This window comes from Numida meleagris, unplaced genomic scaffold (assembly GCF_002078875.1).
Source record: "Numida meleagris isolate 19003 breed g44 Domestic line unplaced genomic scaffold, NumMel1.0 unplaced_Scaffold119, whole genome shotgun sequence".
Classification (NCBI taxonomy): Eukaryota; Metazoa; Chordata; class Aves; order Galliformes; family Numididae; genus Numida; species Numida meleagris.
The window spans coordinates 158,357-176,326 of NW_018362987.1; the positions used below are offsets into that span (position 1 = coordinate 158,357).

General features: G+C 42.8%; 1 protein-coding gene across 19 annotated transcripts in view; it reads left to right on the top strand.

Annotated features, from left to right (window-relative positions):
- The window catches only part of PCDH15 (protocadherin related 15), a 736,955-nt gene that overhangs the window by 107,445 nt on the left and 611,540 nt on the right, over positions 1-17,970 (top strand). The window lies entirely within an intron of this gene.

Sequence of the window (17,970 nt, forward strand, 5' to 3'; positions counted from 1 at the left end):
CATTTTAAACTTAAATACATATGAAATTGGTGCCTTGTGCTGAAAGTAAGCAGGAGCTGCATATGTATGCTCAGAACACTTTACTACATTTTGATGAATTTTTGTTGCAACTGTTTAATAGCTGATATTGCAAAGCATAGCATTATGTGATGTTTAAGATTACTGTATTTCATTAATGAACTTTTAGAAAGATTTTAATAGCAAATATTAAATCTTTGAAACTGCTTCCTGTCAGTTCATAGTACTTAAGATAAAATGCACGTTCTTTATTTGTTGTTATTTATCCTTGCCTGAGCTGTGAAGGATAGTTGGAAGGCTCTGTTCTGAAATGTGGGAATGAGTCTGGCTGTAATTGGACCTGTGAATAACTTCCCAAATGATCTATATCCTTAGCTGCTGTTGTATAGCTGGAGACCTGTACCTCAATTCTGAGAAGTATCAATAATTAGGAAATAATTACTCCATTTTGGGTACATAGCATTGAGCTGTAGGTGTGAGGGATTGTAGCTGAGAAGAAACTCATCATTAGTACTAGATACCACAAACTGTGTGCTTCTTTGTGCTCTGGCTTGTAGAAGTAATGGGGAACATGCTTTTTTATTCTCTTTCTGCATTAGTTCTGTTGTTCCTTATTTTTGGTTAATGTTTTAATTTTCAGTTTTGTCAGGAGTCTTGAACCTATTTTGAGGGCTAACAGAAGCCTTCCTCATACCAGATCAGAAACGACCAATACTTGGAGAATATCAAACATTTATATTGTTATCTCTCTCTATGGCATGTAAATAATGTCAGTGCCATAATTGGGATCAATATTTGGTCTGGCAAATAGACACACGGTGTTCAGCTTAGAAGAATTTGCTGCAGCATTGATTACTAGAATAAGATAAGTATTTGCTCAATGTGGTACTTTCATGTTCTGTTTTTCACTTTGTCTTCTGAGATCTCTTAGAGAAGATAATTTAAAGAACACGTAATTTCAGAAATTTCACAGGACTGAAACTAGCCAGAAAATTGTGAAGGAGTGAGAGAGCAGACCAAAGGACGTGGGAAACCCATTTCTGTGTCCAGATTCCTCAGAGATTGGAGGCAAGTTTGAGCAGACGGTAGTTTATGTCCTTTTCCATTTTTCCTCCTTGTGAAGGAAGGATAGCAACTTGGACAATTTGCAAGCAACAGACTTAGTGGATGTTCGGACTCATCTCTAGCTAAAGCCTGCGTGGGCAAGGGGAGGAGTTGGGCTCTGGAATTACTGCTTGACAACAAAAAGATGCAGTAAAAAGGGGCAGCACATTCAGTGACCATCTATCTGTGACCCCCAGTATGGGCTCTGCCTGAATACAGGACTGCTTCTGTCCCTGTCTGTAAGAGAGTTAATATTATCACTGGTTAAGTGGAAATAGGAAAAGCTTTGGGCTCTTTCTTGTCCCGCAGTACAAGGTTTGTCCTAGATCCCTGTGCTTTGTTTGGGGATGCTCAGACTTGAGCTAAGAATAGCCCTGTCCTGAAGCTGGAATGTGTCAGTCTGTTATACCTCACATTCTTGTCTGTGAGTCCTTATTCTGTCAGGCTGCACTGCTCAAACTGTGATGAATTACTCACGCTGGTAATGTTCTAACATAAATAAATAGGGAAGAACATAAATAAGCCACAAAGAATTCAGTTACCACCTAATTCACAGGAAGGCTGTGTTTCAGGCTATGAATATTGCCCTTGGCAAAGAGTAACTGTGATTATTACACATGTTCCAACAATAGCAAGAAACTTGCTGTTCACTTCTAAGAACTAGGCTGCCACGGTAAGGGAACAGTCATTGAAATGCTTCTGGTTTAGGCCTCACAGCTGATCACCTAGAAGTGCTTAAGCTGCTTAAGCTTGGTGTTTGGATGATGTCTGTTAACTAAACAATGCTTCTCTCAATTCACAGCTGTTAAATGAGCCACCGGTGTAGGACCTGCTCCATATGTTTCTCTGTGTGAGGGATTAGCAGTTATTTCTCCCAAGTACACCTGATGAGCTATATCAGTTATCCTTTGCTGAAGCCATTCTATTCCCTAAAGCAGGAAAACATGGATAAAGTGGCACCCGCAGGGCATTTCCATCTTTGAAGTTAACAGGACCGAGCCAGTTGACTGATTGTCTGGTTCTTTCTATGGTTTCTGGTCTTTTTGACTACGTGAAATTTACTGAAGGGCAGGGGTATCGACTGCTACATTTCTTATGCTTACTAAGATAGAGAAAAGAAAAAAACATTATATTGGTGTTTGTATGTGTATATAACAGGTGATGCACAAGCAATTGCTTCCCCCCCCCCCAACTAATTCCCAGCTAGCATCCGAACAGCAGAAGGGAGAGAGAGATGAACTCCCTCCCNGTAGTGCACAAGTAATTGCTCACCACTCCTGAATAATATCCAGCTAGCCCCTTGAGCAGCAGAAGAGAGTGAGATGAACTCCCACCCCTTCAAAACTCCTTCTGCTTCATGTCACATGGTATGGAATATCCCTTAGGCCACTTTAAGTCAGCTGTCTTCATTCTGTTCCCTCCCAGCTCCCTGGGCCTTTCTCTGTGAACGGTCTCTTGGTTCTGTGCAGCACTGCATAGCAGCAGCTATAATCATCAGTGTGTTATCACAGCACTGTTTATCTCCTAGAACCAAAACGCAGCATTGTATCAGACACTCTGAAGAATAGAATTCCATCCCAGCTGAAACTGGGGCACTATCCACCATGGTATGGAATAAGTTCCGTATCATTTCTATCTTCCTCAGTTCCTACAATTTCTACACATCCTAACTAATTACAGAATCACAGAATCTCAGGGGTTGGAACTTTTTTTGCTTTTTGATATGTATATATATGCACACACACATAATTCCCATAATCTGTGGGCCATTCTTGTAAATTTTCCGTGGTATTCCTTTATTTCATAACTTTGGGCTTCATCTGTCATTAGAGTTCTTCACTGCAGGGGGGATGATTCACAGTGTTGGGTTACTGTATGCAGAAGCTAGTTCTGGTTCCATCTGGTGCATATACATAATAATAAATATAGAACAATATCAGCCTGAACTTCTGGAAGGGGCGTTAGTTCTATATGAAGAGCTGGTGAGATCATTCCTGGGCTGGAGAATCTACTTTGAGTATTAATATTTGGGGGGAAAAAATGGTGCAGGAAACAGCTGCAGAAATGATTTGCAGGGAAAAATGGGTTGTACTTTTGGTTCAAAGTCAGTGTTTTAACATTTACTTTAATGCAGCCTCTGTCTGAATAAGTGTGTGTTATGGTATACTAAAGTGCTCTTTAATCTAGTAGATGAAGGCATAAGAGGGACTGGCAAGTGGAATCTGTAGAAATTGAGATTACAAATATAGCCCATATTTTTAACAGGTTAAAATAGTCACCAAGGCATCTTAGTGACAAGATGTCACTTTCTCCATCAGTGGAAATCTTTAGAAAGGATGGCATTCACTGCCTGTAAGATGCAACATGTTGTTTATATGCCAAAGTAGTTTGAAATAATTTTTCTGGGGTGTTGGAGTGAGCTCTAGCAGCAGTCATAAGTTGGATCTCTATTAATAAACTACTTGCACATAGGATTGCAGTTCTAAGCCTAAGCAGTGATTTCGGTAAGTTCCTTCTTAACTTGCCTTTCTTCCTTCAGCTGCGTGTTGTGCTTTCTGACCCACTGTCACATTCAAGGGTAAAGAATTTTGGCAGAAAATAAACCCCCTTGCGTTACAGCTTGTCCTCAGATATCAGAGGGACTGGAGGCAGCTGAGCTTAGATCTGGAATGATGCCCAGCGTGGCACTATAAATCCAGTTGCATTCAATATACAAACTACTGCGATTACGGATTCAAAAATAACACACTGCACAATTCATCTGGAGGCATTCGGATGGGCAACCCTGACTGCTCTTAAGGAGGTTGGGACATGCCCAGTGAGGGCTCCCATGGCTAGATGAGTGAGTAGTGCAGTTTTTTGTGTGTTTCTGGTTATCAGTACTACTGTGAGGTAAAGCTTAGGTGGAATATGACAAGAATAATTAAGTATGATAGATGGAAAGCGCATGAGGAGTGTTGAACTGACATCCTAGATATCTGGCTTTACATCACCTGATAGAGCAGCTATAGCTGGAGACTTTGGTGGCTTTTGGAAGGATGAAATTAAATGAGGTTCCTGTTCCAGGAGAAAAGGAAAGAAAACTGAGTTTCTTTGACATCATTTGCATATGAATATAGGACATAATGATTACAGTATTTGCATGATTTGACCATTGTAGAGGAGTTCATTAAAGAGGTTAAAATCAGAGGCAGTCTGGACTGTAGTAATCATGCTCTGGTCGAGTGTGATCTCAAGGAATATGAACCTGACAAAGATCAGATTCAGGACCCTGAACTTCAGGAGAGTGAACTTTGGCTGTTGAAGAAATTTTTGTATGGGATCCCCTGGGAGACTGCCCTTAGAGATATATAAATGGAACAGAGCTGGCAACTCTTTAAGAACATGTTTGTGACAGCAAAAGAGCTCTCCTTCCCCCAGCATAAGAAATCAAGCACAGGAGTCAGGAAACTAACATGATTTAACAAGGATAACTGGAGGATATCCTTGAGGTTAACTCAAAGATGCTTCTTGAGCCAAGTAATAGGCTGCCCCATCAAGGGAGATACAGTACTGGACCTGTTGCTTACCAGTGCAGGTGAACTGATTGGTGACATCAGGACTGGAGGCTGTCTAGGCTGTAGTGACTGTGCAGTGGCGGAATTCGCTCTCCTGAAGGATATTAGGCCCTGAGTAAAATCAGGATGCTAAATTTTAGGAAAGCCAACTTCGAGCTCTTCAGTGAGTTAGTAAGCACCAGCCCCCTGGAGATCTGTCCTCGAGTACAAGGAAGCAGAGCAGAGCTGGCAGATCTTTAAGGAAGCCTTTCTTAAGACAGAAGAGCTCTCCATCCCCAGGTGTAGGAAGTCAGGAAAGGAAGGCAACAGACTGGCATGGCTGAACTGGGACCTGCTGGTCAAACTGAAGAGCAAGAAGAAAATGCCCAGGCAGTGGAAACAGGGGGAACTGGGAGACAGAGAAGATAACCTGGGGGAGGAGTATAGTGATGCTGCTAGGCTGTCTAGGGGTCAGGAATGCCAAGGCCCAACTGGAACTGTACTTGCCAAGGGGTGCTAAGGAGAATAAGAGGGGCTTCTGTAGGTATGTGAGCTGGAAAAGGAAGGTTCAAGAGGGCATACTCTCCCTAGTGAGCAATACAGGCAGTCTAGTAACAACAGAAAATGAGAAGGCTGAGGAACTCAGCAACTCTTTTGCCTCACATTTCATTAGCAACCATTCTACACACAGCCCTTGAACAGATGGCTCAGAAAGTGGGGACTGGGGAGGATCAGTACCCCTCCTGCTGTAAGCTAAGATCAGGTTTGTGACTGCCTGAGGAACCTGAACATCCGTATGTCTATGGATTCCAGTGAGATGCATCCCAGACTCCTGAAGGAATTATCTGACTGATCTGGTGGCTTTTTACAATGGAGTGATGGCACTGATGGACAAAAAGAAGAGGCAACTGAGGTCATCTATGTGGACTTCTAAAAGGCCCTTGACATAGTCCTGCACCACATCCCTACATGTCTCAGTTGAAAAGATATGGATTTGAAGGGTGGACTGTTGCTATCTCCTCCTGCGGCTGCCCATCCTCCTGACCCGAGGCTGTCCGTGCTCGCTCGGACGGAGTCTCTCAGTCACCGATGTGGTGGAAGCAGATTTCATTTATTCCCCGGGATGCTCCCGGTATTATACCTGTACACCTGGCCGCACCCACGACATGCGCTGGTTTTGTAACTTCTTTCCAATCACAGCCTTGGTCACACACTGTTAGCGAGGCTCCGTGTCATGGGCTGCCCGCCCTCCTTCTGGTCGGTTCTTCTGTCTTCTACATCCTTCTTTGATCGCATCGGTACTTTCCTGACTTTCGGAGCTTCTGGGTTCGTTCAGTCACGCGCACAGGCGCAATAGCTATTCTTGCGTAGCGGCATCGAGTACTAATGAGCGGCTATTGCTTAATAAGCAGCTGTTGCGACCTGCAGTGGACTGTGCAGAGTTCTGCACAGACGCTCACGGATGGAGCATCTGTTGACACAATTAATTTATTAACATAGGCGCACAGGCTGGAGCTCCCTGAGGTCACTAAGTCTCTCCAAGGTGTTGGGTGGTCACTGCCTGCATGTTAACAGCTCTCTGTTGCAAGCCTCCATGCAGCACCATCCTCTGTTGCACCAAGTTAGGTTCCCCAAAGTGTGGCTGGGCAGAGGAGAAAATGTGCAGGAGCGATACCCACTGCCTGATGAGCAGTGTCTGCTGCTCAGTTCTTGGGCACAGGCACCCAGGGAGCATCTAGGATGGGTGGATTCTCCACCTTGCCCTCGGCGAGCACACCACGGTCCATTTCTGGCTGTGCTGTGCCATGCTTCAGCCTACTCGAGGCTCAAGAAGGTGTCTGAGTCAAGCTGCACCCCAAGCATCATCTCAATGGAGAAGGTGTTCTTGGAGGGGATGGTCAGCTTGATCTTGCAGGAGCTGAGGGAGGGCAGCACTGTGAGGTGGCAGTTGCGCAACTGAGGCAGATGCCACCAAGCTGCTTGCACCTGGCACTGGATCCAGCGGGTGGTTTTCTCCCCATGCAGGTAGGAGCCCTTGCAGAAGCTGTCTAGGAGTCTGGGCTCCTTTTCCCCCCCTCAGCTCGTCCTGAGTGTGGTGGAGAAAGCACAGCATGTCCCCCAGCAGCTAATCCCTTGCGCAGGTGCACTCCAGCTCCATGTGAAGGCAGGACTTCCTTGCCAACATCTCTGCATCGCTTGGCTCTGGGTGGAAGGTGTGCCCGGGGGGAGGCCTCAGGGGCACGAGCAGGTGATAGAGAATGTTTTCTCCAGGGTTGCTCCATCCTTCATAGACCCAGGCCACCCTAATGGCCTGCTGCAGCTGGGGCGTGAAGCCGTGGCGGGAGAGGCCTCAGCAGGCCCAGAGAAGGTTGTCTACCAGCTGCTCCAAGATTTGGTGCTTGGCAGCCATGTACGGTATCAGCCACTGGCTGCTCCCAGACTAAACTCTGCCCAGGTCATACATCTCATCAGTTGCTGTCTGCCTCACTGTCCTTCTTCTCCTCGCTTGAGGAGCTTTCTGACTTCCTGCTCTCTGGCTTCCCTCTCCTTTTCCCAAGGCACTGGCGGAGCCCAACCAGCAGGACAAGGAGCCCGACAAGGAGCCCAGCAAAGGCCCAGAGCTGCCAGAGTGATAAGGCAGTGCAGAGCAGGGCTCCCTCGGCTGCCCCGCTCTGCTCCTGGCTCCCCTGCTCCATACCGTGCAGCAGCTGTGCCATGGCCAGACACAGTTGCTGCACGCTGCTCTTGTGTGGATCCATATCCATGTGTAGAAGTTCCAGCTCAGGCTTCTGCAAGATCCCCAGCAAAGCCAGGGCAGTGAAGATCGCCTGAGCCATGGCCCCTAGGAGGTGTATGCTGCACTCGCCAAAGATCTCTAGGGTGTGGAGCTGCAGCGCTGCCCCTTTTATAGCATCCTGACACCTCCCCACTGTGACTGTCCTGCTGCTGTCACAGGACCACAGCCACATCACTGCACTCTTCCACTCTCATCTGTCCAGAAGCAGTCATCTGGGCACCTGCTGGTCAGGCCCTACTATAGGCCGCCTGGTCAGGGGCAGCCTGTGGATGAGGCCTTCTTACCTCAGCTTCAAGAAGTGTCGTGCCTGCAGGCTCATCTGGATGGGGGATTTCAAGCACCAGGATGTTTGCTGAGCAAGCAGCATGTTGGGCTGCAAACAATCCAGGAGACTCCCAGGGTGCGTTGAGGAGAACTTCCTGGTCCAGGTATTAGACAAAGCAACCAGAGGTGAAGCACTACCAGACCTGGTGCTTATCATCGCAGAGGAGCTCACTGAAAAAGGTAAGATTGGAGGCACTGTGGGCTGTAGTGACCCTGCCTGGGTCAAGTCTGTGATCTTGAGGAAGACAGGCCTGGTAAAAAGCAAAATCAGGACCCTGATCTTCAGGAGAACAAACTTCAGGCTGTTTAGGGAATTACTGGATGAGATTCCTTGGGAAGTTGTCCTTAGAGACAGAGGAGTAAGACTGGAGCTTGCAGCTCGTTAATGCTTCACTGAGGGCAGATGGTGCCTGACTAGTGTGGTGGCCTTCTGTGATGGAGTGACACCATCAGTGGACAAAGAGCAGGCAACAGATGTTGTCTGTCTTGATTTGTGCAAAGCCTCTGACATGGTTCTGCAACACAATTTTATCTCTAAGTTGGAGACATATGGGTTCAAAGGGTGGACTATCTGGTGGATAAGGAATTGGTTGTAAGGTCACAGAGGGCTGGGCTTGATGGTTCTGTATCCAGATGGAGATTGGTGTTGAGTGGTGTTCCTCAGGCTTCCATCTTTGGACTGGTGCTCTTCAGCATCTTTATCTATGATGTGGACATGGATCTAAGGCACCCTCAGCAAGCTTGCAGACGATGCCAAACTGAGGGGTGCAACTGATATGTCAGAAGGAAGGGATGCCATCCAGAGAGACCTCATTGTTGCCTTCCAGTGCTTAAGGAGAGGTTATAAGAAGGAGGGAGTATGGTTTTGTTTTTACATGGACTGGTAGTGATAGGAGAAGGAACAATGGCTTTAAATTAAAAGAGAAGAAGTTTAGGCTAGATATTAGCAGGAAATTTTTAACTGAGAAGGTGGTGAGGCCCTGGCACAGGCTTGCTGGAGAGCTTTTGGGTGCCCCATCCCTGGAGGTGCTCAAGGCCAGCCTGGATGGGGCCCTGGGCAGCTGGATCTAATGGTTGACAACCCTGGCCATGGCAGGGGAGCCGGAACTGGATGGTCTTTAAGGTCTCTTCCAACCCAAGCCATTCTATAAGTTAGTGTTGCAACCAAGATAGCGTTTTTCAGTATATGATGTTGTCTGTGCTGATTAAATGATTCCTGAACAATAAAGCATAAAGCTACTTGAGATGGGAATCAAATATTATGGGGCAAACGTAGGGTTATAAAATGTGTGTGTATGAGAGGCATGCAGTGTTAATGCCAATTTAACAGTTTTAAAAAAAACTGTTTCAAAATCGTTATCATAGCTGACTTTAAGGTCTTAATTAAAGTACAGTGAATTTTAATTGCTGTTTAAATTTTGCTTTTGTGGTTCTAAAATTCATGGTTCTCCTTTGTTTCTGCTCTCCTGAGACCCATGATTTGAGTTGCTTTTTCAGGGGTGCATGGAGCAGCCTGGCACAGACCTCTGCAGAGGTGCACCACTGGGCACTGCATGAAGTGACGCTTCCACTCCTGTTCCTGTTGCTCACTGAAGGATGAGAGATAGGCCTTAGAATCTGTGGGTTGAACTGAATAAAAACTTAGGCGAATCAATTAGAGAAATGAGAAAAAATGCAAGATGTGCATACTTAGTGTAGTGATGTTTTGGGCAGGCAATTGAGAGAGATGCTTTCTTTACGGAGAGATGAATGCCTGTTTTGTTTAGAGTGCTGCTGCTAATAATGAATTTGCAACTGGTAAGTATCTAGATTTAGAATGTGGTTTTTGTCATAAATTCCTTTCTATCAAGGCCTTTCAAGCAGGATGTCAGAAGGAAAAGTACAAGGGAAAGAAATTGCATGATTAGCAGTTAATTAAAAGTAACTAAAGTGTATTAGATCCAGTCAAATTAACTATTTTATTTTTATTCCTTGTTGTTGGTAATCTCATAACTATGAGTCATTTAAAAGCCAATCTGGCTTGGTACACTGTGTGCTGTTTTATAGTGTTTCCTCCTAGCCAGTGTGAGCATTTCCTTGTTAATGTTTCACATCTGTTCTTTGTTATTTAGTGATTATGTGCAGGCCTCTATGTCCTCCTTGTATGTTTTGAAAGGACAATGGCAAGCTTCATTTACCTGAGATTGAATCGATATCTCTGATTTATTAAAGTTTGGGCATCCTGAAATGCTCTCTGCTGGTCTGTGTAAATGGATATTTTTAGCAGAAGATGAAGACGTGAATGTTTGGAGGAAATCAGTAATCTGTGGTTAGAATCAGCTGAATCTTATAGAATTGTGTTTGTAAATATATGCTGAGATTTACGTTGCTTTCTTATCAGTCATACTCAGGCTCCTCATGAGCATCTATGATGCATTTCTGTTTCAGTGAGTATTCAGAGAAAAAAATTAATTCTGTGAGTGTCTGTATTCACACAGCCACTGGGTGTTCATGTCCAAACAAGAATGTCTGCTATTAAATAAAATCCTACTTACGGCTTGATACTGTTGGCCATTGAGATGTTCATATGGAAAGCAATAACATTCTGCAATTTAGGTGAATGTTTGCTTTTAATAATATGCAGTGTGAAACAGCAGATTGTCAGAGTCACCTATGTTCAGATGTAAAAATAAATTATTTACCTATTTTTTAAATGCTTGGAAATCTTCGCTGACACTGAGGTGCTCAGATACACAGTAGTGTAAACGTAACTTAATAATTGTGAATGGTTTGACTGGAGCACATAATGAGATTTCAGGCATTATAGAGGATGGTTTATTTTTAGAGAAGTAGAACTAAGAAAAATCTGGTTGTGGAGGCGATACTTTGCAATTAGAATACTACAGATGACTGGAGTCAGATTCTGGTCTCTGCAAAAGCTGGCTGTGTAACCTTGAGCAAATGAATTAGACCTTCGGTCTCAGTCTAGACTAGAATTTAAATACTGGTCTTTGAGAGCAGGGTATCCTGAAAAGGAGAAACCTACAGAAATACTTGGTATCTCCCATTTTTCATGTGCTTGTCTGTGTATACGTACATTTGTAAGCACTATCCTGTTGTTCCTGATCAAGGGTAAGGCATTCTGGTCCGGGTTTGCTGGTATGAGCAACGAGTTATTTTGACTGACAAAAAGGGTGAAGGGATGTGTCAGTTCAAAAGGAATTTACATGGCATTTTGGTGAAGACCAGGCCAAGGCTGGGGAGCTTTTTTTGCACGTGCAGGAGTTGGCTGAGATCAAAAAGCAGTGTAGTCCCAAAGAAATTCTCGGCTCTCTGGTTAATACTATCTCCAGTGGCTGAGGGTTGGGGCTGACCAAGGATAATTGCAAGGCTCTGTGCAATCTTTCTTTTCTTTTTCCCCTTTTACACTTTAAGTGCATATATACTCGTATAATATAGAATGCATGCAGTGCTTCACACTCAGCAGTTGTCTCATAGCTGTTTTAAGCCTAAGATGGATTTTTTTTCTCTGTTGCTCATAGATGATGCTTGTTTTTTGTGACTTTCCATCATTTGTAGGGTTTTTCACTTGAAAACCAGATACCCATGTGGAGGTATGAGTTCAGAGCAAGTGTGTAGTAAAACTTCATGAGATAATTCTTTCAGCCTCCAGCAAGTTCAGGTAGTGGAGTAGCCAGAGAGTCACAGAGTTGTCCTCCCACTTTTGGTGTCTTGTTTTAGACCTATGTGAACTTTGGATACCCAGATACTAAGGAAAATGGCAGGGAGAGTTTCCACCTTGATCCTCATTTTGAATTCTGTCCGATGTCTCTCTAGCTCTGATCCTGAGAGGAGCAGGGAGCAGGAGGCTGGCCATTCCCCCTTCCCATCTCACTCTGGATTTTACAGACCTGTGCCTTCCCTCTTCTGAGGCATCTCTGTCTCCTGACTGAAAAGCCTTAGCCCTTCCTTGAACCTTCCATATGTCTATTATACGCTGTTTGAGGTTGGGGCATCAGAATTATGTTTAAGAACTGCACAGTGTGGGTTTTATACAATGACAAGCTTTCTGTTTGTTTTCTATTTCTTCCCTAATTAGGTCAATTTATACGACTGTCAAGGAGTCCGAGCTGATTTTGTCATAGAACTGATAGTTGCAGCACCACATTATCATTCCGTAATGTTAATATTCAGCTCAGAGCCCAGCATTTTGTATGTAAAGCCAGAACTGTTTTTCCAAGGGTGCATCACTCTACATTAATTTCATTGCATTTAATCTATCACTTTGATTACTCAGTCACTGAAACATGGGAGGTCCATCTGCAGATCTTTACAGGTGGTCCTCATCTTTACTGTCTTGCCTTAGCATTGACCATAGAAGTCCCTTTCTCTTTTCCCAGCTTAATTATGAATCTGTTAAGCAGCAAGGCTGCCTTGGTGAGCTGACTCCACTGTGCAGACTTTGACTACTTACTCCAACTTCCTCTTTCCTGTGTTTTAGCTAATTATTTGTGCATGCGAAGTTGTTTTCGCTGATATGTTTTCAGCTTCCATAAATGGAGGCATTGTTGACTTCTGTGGAGGGACTCAGATGGAGGGATGCTAAAAGCTATCTCATGAGAATACAGTTTTTATATTGGTGATGTAAGATAAAATTTTACTTAGTGATAGTCTTTCCCTAAAATCACCCTTAGACGAGGCTTATAATAGCTCCCAGTGTATTGTGTTTTAAATTGTAACACCTTGATTTCATCATGTTTCTAGGTTTGTGATTACAGTAAGAGATCTTATAAAATTATTTTCATCTGTGCTGTACATTTCCATTTGCAGAGGAACCATTGACATCCTCTGCTAATGTTGGGTCCCATAGTCTTGTATGAAAGAGATTGAATTTTATTTCTTATCCTAGTCATCACTTTAGATATACAATGCACATACTTCTATTCATGATATTTAATACTTTTCATACCTAAAATGACATTTAGGTACAAAGAATAAATTTACTTGGCTATTTCTCAGTATCCTATAAGAGCTACATCAAGAATCGCATTTGAAGTACTGATATTTCCAGCAACAATAGGTGTATTGTGAGCCCACTGGATATGTTGACAAAATCAAATTTTGTTAGGAAAATAGGTATAAAAATTATTTGTAATAAAAGCAGGGAGGGAGACAGGCATTAACAAAGTATTGTCAATCCCACCCTCTCAGAGGCGATATGAAATCTGGCATTTCTCTGCTAAATTTATGTTGTCATAGTTAATACTGGAGAACTGCCAGAAAATTATTTGAAATCTCTTTTTGAATCTGAAATGTGAAGGCACTAGTCAGAGGATTCCCTGAAGACAGTGAGCAGGAAAGCTGTCTGCACAGCAAAAAGAAACCATCCTTCTTAGCCCTGGTATTTTTTTAGATTTGAATCAATCTACTGAATAGACTCAATATAAAATTGAGTGGTGGTACGGTCCAGACTATAGAGAAACGGTATGCTTCTACCCACTATTAAGAGTGATTTTAATAATCTTTACTTTGATCATTGCTGTCAGATTTTTTTTTTGCAGTAATTCTCGTTAAATATGTCACAGTGGGACTTCTTCTTTTGACCCAGTTGACTCTGAAGTACTCATGATACAGTTAAACACAAGTATTGTCAAAAATGTATATGATAAATGCAGTACTTGGAGACATAGATAGGCTTGACTTTTATTAAACAGCTCACACCTGTGTTGCTCCTCTGAGTATGAAACGTGGAAGTGCAAGAACCTTTGTTTGAGAGAGAACAACCTTGTCAAGAGGCATAGCATCCTCAGTTTTCCCTGCCTGGCTTCTGTGATACCTCTGCTCTCAGAGTCAGCTGAACAGTGGGAGATTGCATAGTAGCACTTGATCCCTTGGAATAGCCATAGAAAGGTATCTCCTAATCTTTAATATTTTCTGTATTTGTTAGCACTGGCTGCTAGATTTGAAACTTCCAAGTCTGTGGAAGTCCTTGATGTGTAATGCTATAGAAGCAAATAGAAAGGTGGTAGTGGTTTGCCTTCTTACAGGAAATCCCAATGTTTATTTTTGTTTCATTGCATTTTAGATGAAAATTCTCAATATTAAAAGGTGTTTTAGATATCTTTTTGTTGTTTTGGCTTGTAAGAGGTGCAATATTTTGGAAATTGCATTGTTTTGAGCTCGTTTTTCAATCCTTCCTCAAAATTAAACTAATTTCCTGAACTAAATTTGAATTAGCAAGCTTACTGACAATGTTGAAGCTTAAATGCAAGTAGAATATGATAAAAATTAGGGAATCCAACTTCTAGATTTCTATAGGAACTTTATCTGACATAACTTCTGTGTTTTATGTTATACCTGGAATATTAATCTGTCAGGCGCTATGTTTAGCAAGGAGATGAGAGCCAGTATTGGATATACTGAGGTGTGTTTTGTGCTGTTCTCGAAAACTTCATTTTTAATTGTCTTAATGTTTTGCAGATGGTCAGGCAGCATAACAAAATAATCATATATGAGGCTTCTCCAAAAATAATGTCTCGTACTTTATTATGTTGGCCCACAACATCAGAGTTAGATGTTGGTGGTGTGGCGGTAGAGGTTGAACCTTCTCACCAATTTTCTGTTATATTTTGTTGCCGTGTGACAGATGGCAGCAGAGGGACAATCTGACAAAGTGGTGTATGACATGTAAGTGCATATGAAGCAAAGGTGTGTCATTGAATTCCCCCATGCAGGAAAAAATGGCACCCATTGAGATTCAGTCATGCTTGTTGAATGTTTATGGAGACCAACCAGTGGGTGCAAGCACAGTGAGGCGTTGCGTGATGCGTTTCACCAGTGGTGGTAACAGTGATGTGAAAGGCAAGCATGTTTTGGATGGCCATGCACAGCTGTCACACCACAAAATGAAAGGCATTTCCATCAGATGATCCATGTGAATTGGTGGATTATGGCCAGGGAACTGTGTAATCAGCTGAAGATCAGCTTCAGTGCATTGGAAACAGTGGTGGCAATGTCGGAATATTACAAAGTTTGTGGCAGATGGGTCCCATAAATGCTCACACAGGAACAGAAAGAACATCATATGCAGACATGGAGGAAAGATGTGATGTCACTGCTATGTGCTGGAGTCAAAATGGCAGTCCATGGAATGACGAGCTATGAATTCCCCATAGAAGAAAAAGTTCGAGACTCATCCCTCAGTGGGTAAAGTGATATGCGTTGTCTTTTGGGATAGGAAAGAGGTGATCCTTCTGGATTTCCTGGAACCCAGAGAAACCATCGACTGTGATCACTATGTCATGATACTGACTGAGCTGAGGGCGGGAACTACCAGAGTCAGGCCAGAGAAGAAGACAACCTGTCCCTTGCAATGCAGTAACACCATACCCCATACTAGTTTGAAGACTGAGGAGCACATTGTAAATCTTGGCTGGACTGTCCTACAACACCCACCATGTGGTCTGGATTTGGCACATTCTAACTTCCATCTGTTTGGGCCAATGAGAGATGGACTGTGTGGGCAACATTTTCATAGCAACTATGCCTTCATAGCAGCGTGAAACAGTGGGTCACCTCCACTTGTGCAGATTTTGACCAATGCGGCTCATGAAAATGCACAACTAATGGTGGTGACTTTTGAAAAATAGAGTTCTGTAGCTGAGAATGTGCTCTCTCAAAGAGTGTTGTTGTGCTTTTTGTATCTGTTATAGTTTCCATGGAAACAAATAGGTGTCAGTACTTTCAGAGCAACCTATGTATATGTAGAAGAGCTGTCCTGTGTCTCAAATTGTGCTTTCTGCAAACCCTTAATGTACTGCTGTTTGTGAATCAGAAAATCTATGGGACATCCAGTGTATGATTCTTGGGAAGCTGAAAGGGATGTTAACTGGCTATGCCACTTTGTGGAAATTAGCAGTTTGTTGCTGCTCTTCATGCAAGTTTGTCTGTGAAATGGAGAGAGTAGTGGTCAATTTATCACAGTTTCAAAGCTTATTCTATAAGGCTCTTTATTGTTGTCAAAGTAAAGTCTAAAATCTTTATACCTGAAACAGATGATGCACAGTTACTCCAGATTAAAATGTTTGCTTTAGATCTATATTCAGATGCAGACTGTGTTGAAAAATGGCTGAACCTGAAAATCTTTTGCCTCTGCCTTAAGTACTGTAATAGACCGAGAGGAGTTGTTAATTTTATTCTAGAGCACTGCCTCTTTCATTAGACATTTAAAGACCATGAAGACTTTGATCAGCTCATGGCATAAATGCCAGTGGCTTTCTTGGGTCTGTCTGGAGGATGATTCTGGTGTAGACCACCTGAGCAGACACGGAGGAGTTTAACTTTGTTCTATTCTCTACCATCACGTACAGAGAAATAGGAATAAAGCTGCAGACAGTGAACTGTAGAAAGCTCTCTTCATTGTATAATGACTTAAATACATCAGCTCATGGGATTGTTGTAGTCTGATTTAAGACCTGCATCAAGGCGACATAAAGCCACAATATTTTTTCAGTATTGTTACAGATTTACAGATCTGTAAATTTCAATACAGCATATGTTGATGTATGTCTTAATGGCACAGGGAGAGATTGATGATGAGGAGTAGAACTAAATGGCAGCCTACCACTTATTTGCATCCCATATTTCGAGCCAAGTGGTCAGACTGATGTAGCAGAGCTTTATCAATGTTGTGCTGATATCCACTGTGCTATTTTCTTTTTCTTTCCAGTTTGCCTTTTTAGTGTTGGTATTTTGTCTCACAATATCTTTTAGTTCTGCAAATAAGAAGATAGTTTTTTTCAACAGATGAGTTTGAAAGTGTAGGCCAGGTTTTCCAGTCTCTGTTTGGGCCAGAATTCTAACCATTTCGTCACATATGTAATTTTACAGAATATAAGATGTGCTTTGAGGAGTGCCAGAATTTTCCTTCTGAAATTTTTTCCAGAAAGGTTTACTTTCAGAAGTGTGTGGAAATTTTAAGAAGACTATTTCCTGTGTGCATCAGGGCTCTGAACATCACTCTGCTTGGAGATGGAATGGAAGGGATAACAGAATGGATCTGCCTAGTCTCTTCTATTGTTGGCTGCTGCTTACTGTGATCTCTCTTTCTGGAATAACCACTCCAGTATCATTATTGTTTTGACAATTATTAATTAGATTGTTCCAGAACATAATATCTTTTCTTTCTACATTAGCTTTATTGACTGAAAATATATCTGGCTTTGTTGAATTGTAACACCACCCATTGCTGTAGTTGCACTGAATGCTACTGTAACTCAAATACTAATCAAATATATTCCTTTTCATATTCTTTGGGGACTTACATGATTGCTGTACTGTATTGAAGAAGAGGCCTATGTCATGATGGGGAGAAATCGAAAGCCACAGTTAATATAAATGGCTCACATTAGCTAAGATATGAAGTATGCAGTTTTGGCTCACCTCTGAAGAAAAATAGATTGTTAGGTATTTTCCTGTTAATGAAGAATTTGTCATTAAGAAGGAAAAAGACTCAGTGTGAGGAAGATGCATTAGTAATGAGATGCAGGCAGCTTTCTGAGAGGGAAGGTTCCTGCCAGAACGTACACGTGGGGAAGAGAACAAATATGAAACGGAAGAAATGAGCTGGAAAATTCTACTCCTTCACTTCATTGTTGTTACTCTTTGTTTGGATTTGGGTACCATCACCTGGGTTCTCCTTTTGATCCTCTGCCTATTTGCATACAACATTGTTCCATCTCCGTAGGCTGCCCAACCCATACTGTGATCTTCAGATGTGCATTGCCAGTGCTGGTATCATCTCAGAGAGGGCCATGTTGCACGTTCAAGCCTTGGATGAGGATTGTTCAGCACCTTGAGCTATAGATCTTTGTGTCTGAGCACAATCTGAAGGCCTTTAAGAGCTCCTGGTGTAAATCAGTTCAGACACCACCTTCCATTACTGCCCCAAACCTTGCTACCCTGTGACCACACTGAACCTCATATGGTAATGGGACATGTTTCTTGGCATGGGAGAGGCCTCAGTTCCTCCTGTTCCTTTAGGGAGCCCAATCACTGGCAAATGTGAACAGTAGACTTCTGGAAGACTGGAAGACAGTGGGCAGAGACCCAATACCTGTTGGGTCACTAAATGATATGAGGATCTGCGTGGTAAGATGGAGTGACTGGGCAGAGTTGCACACGTATTTTATTTCTTCCCACTGTCCTGGTCAT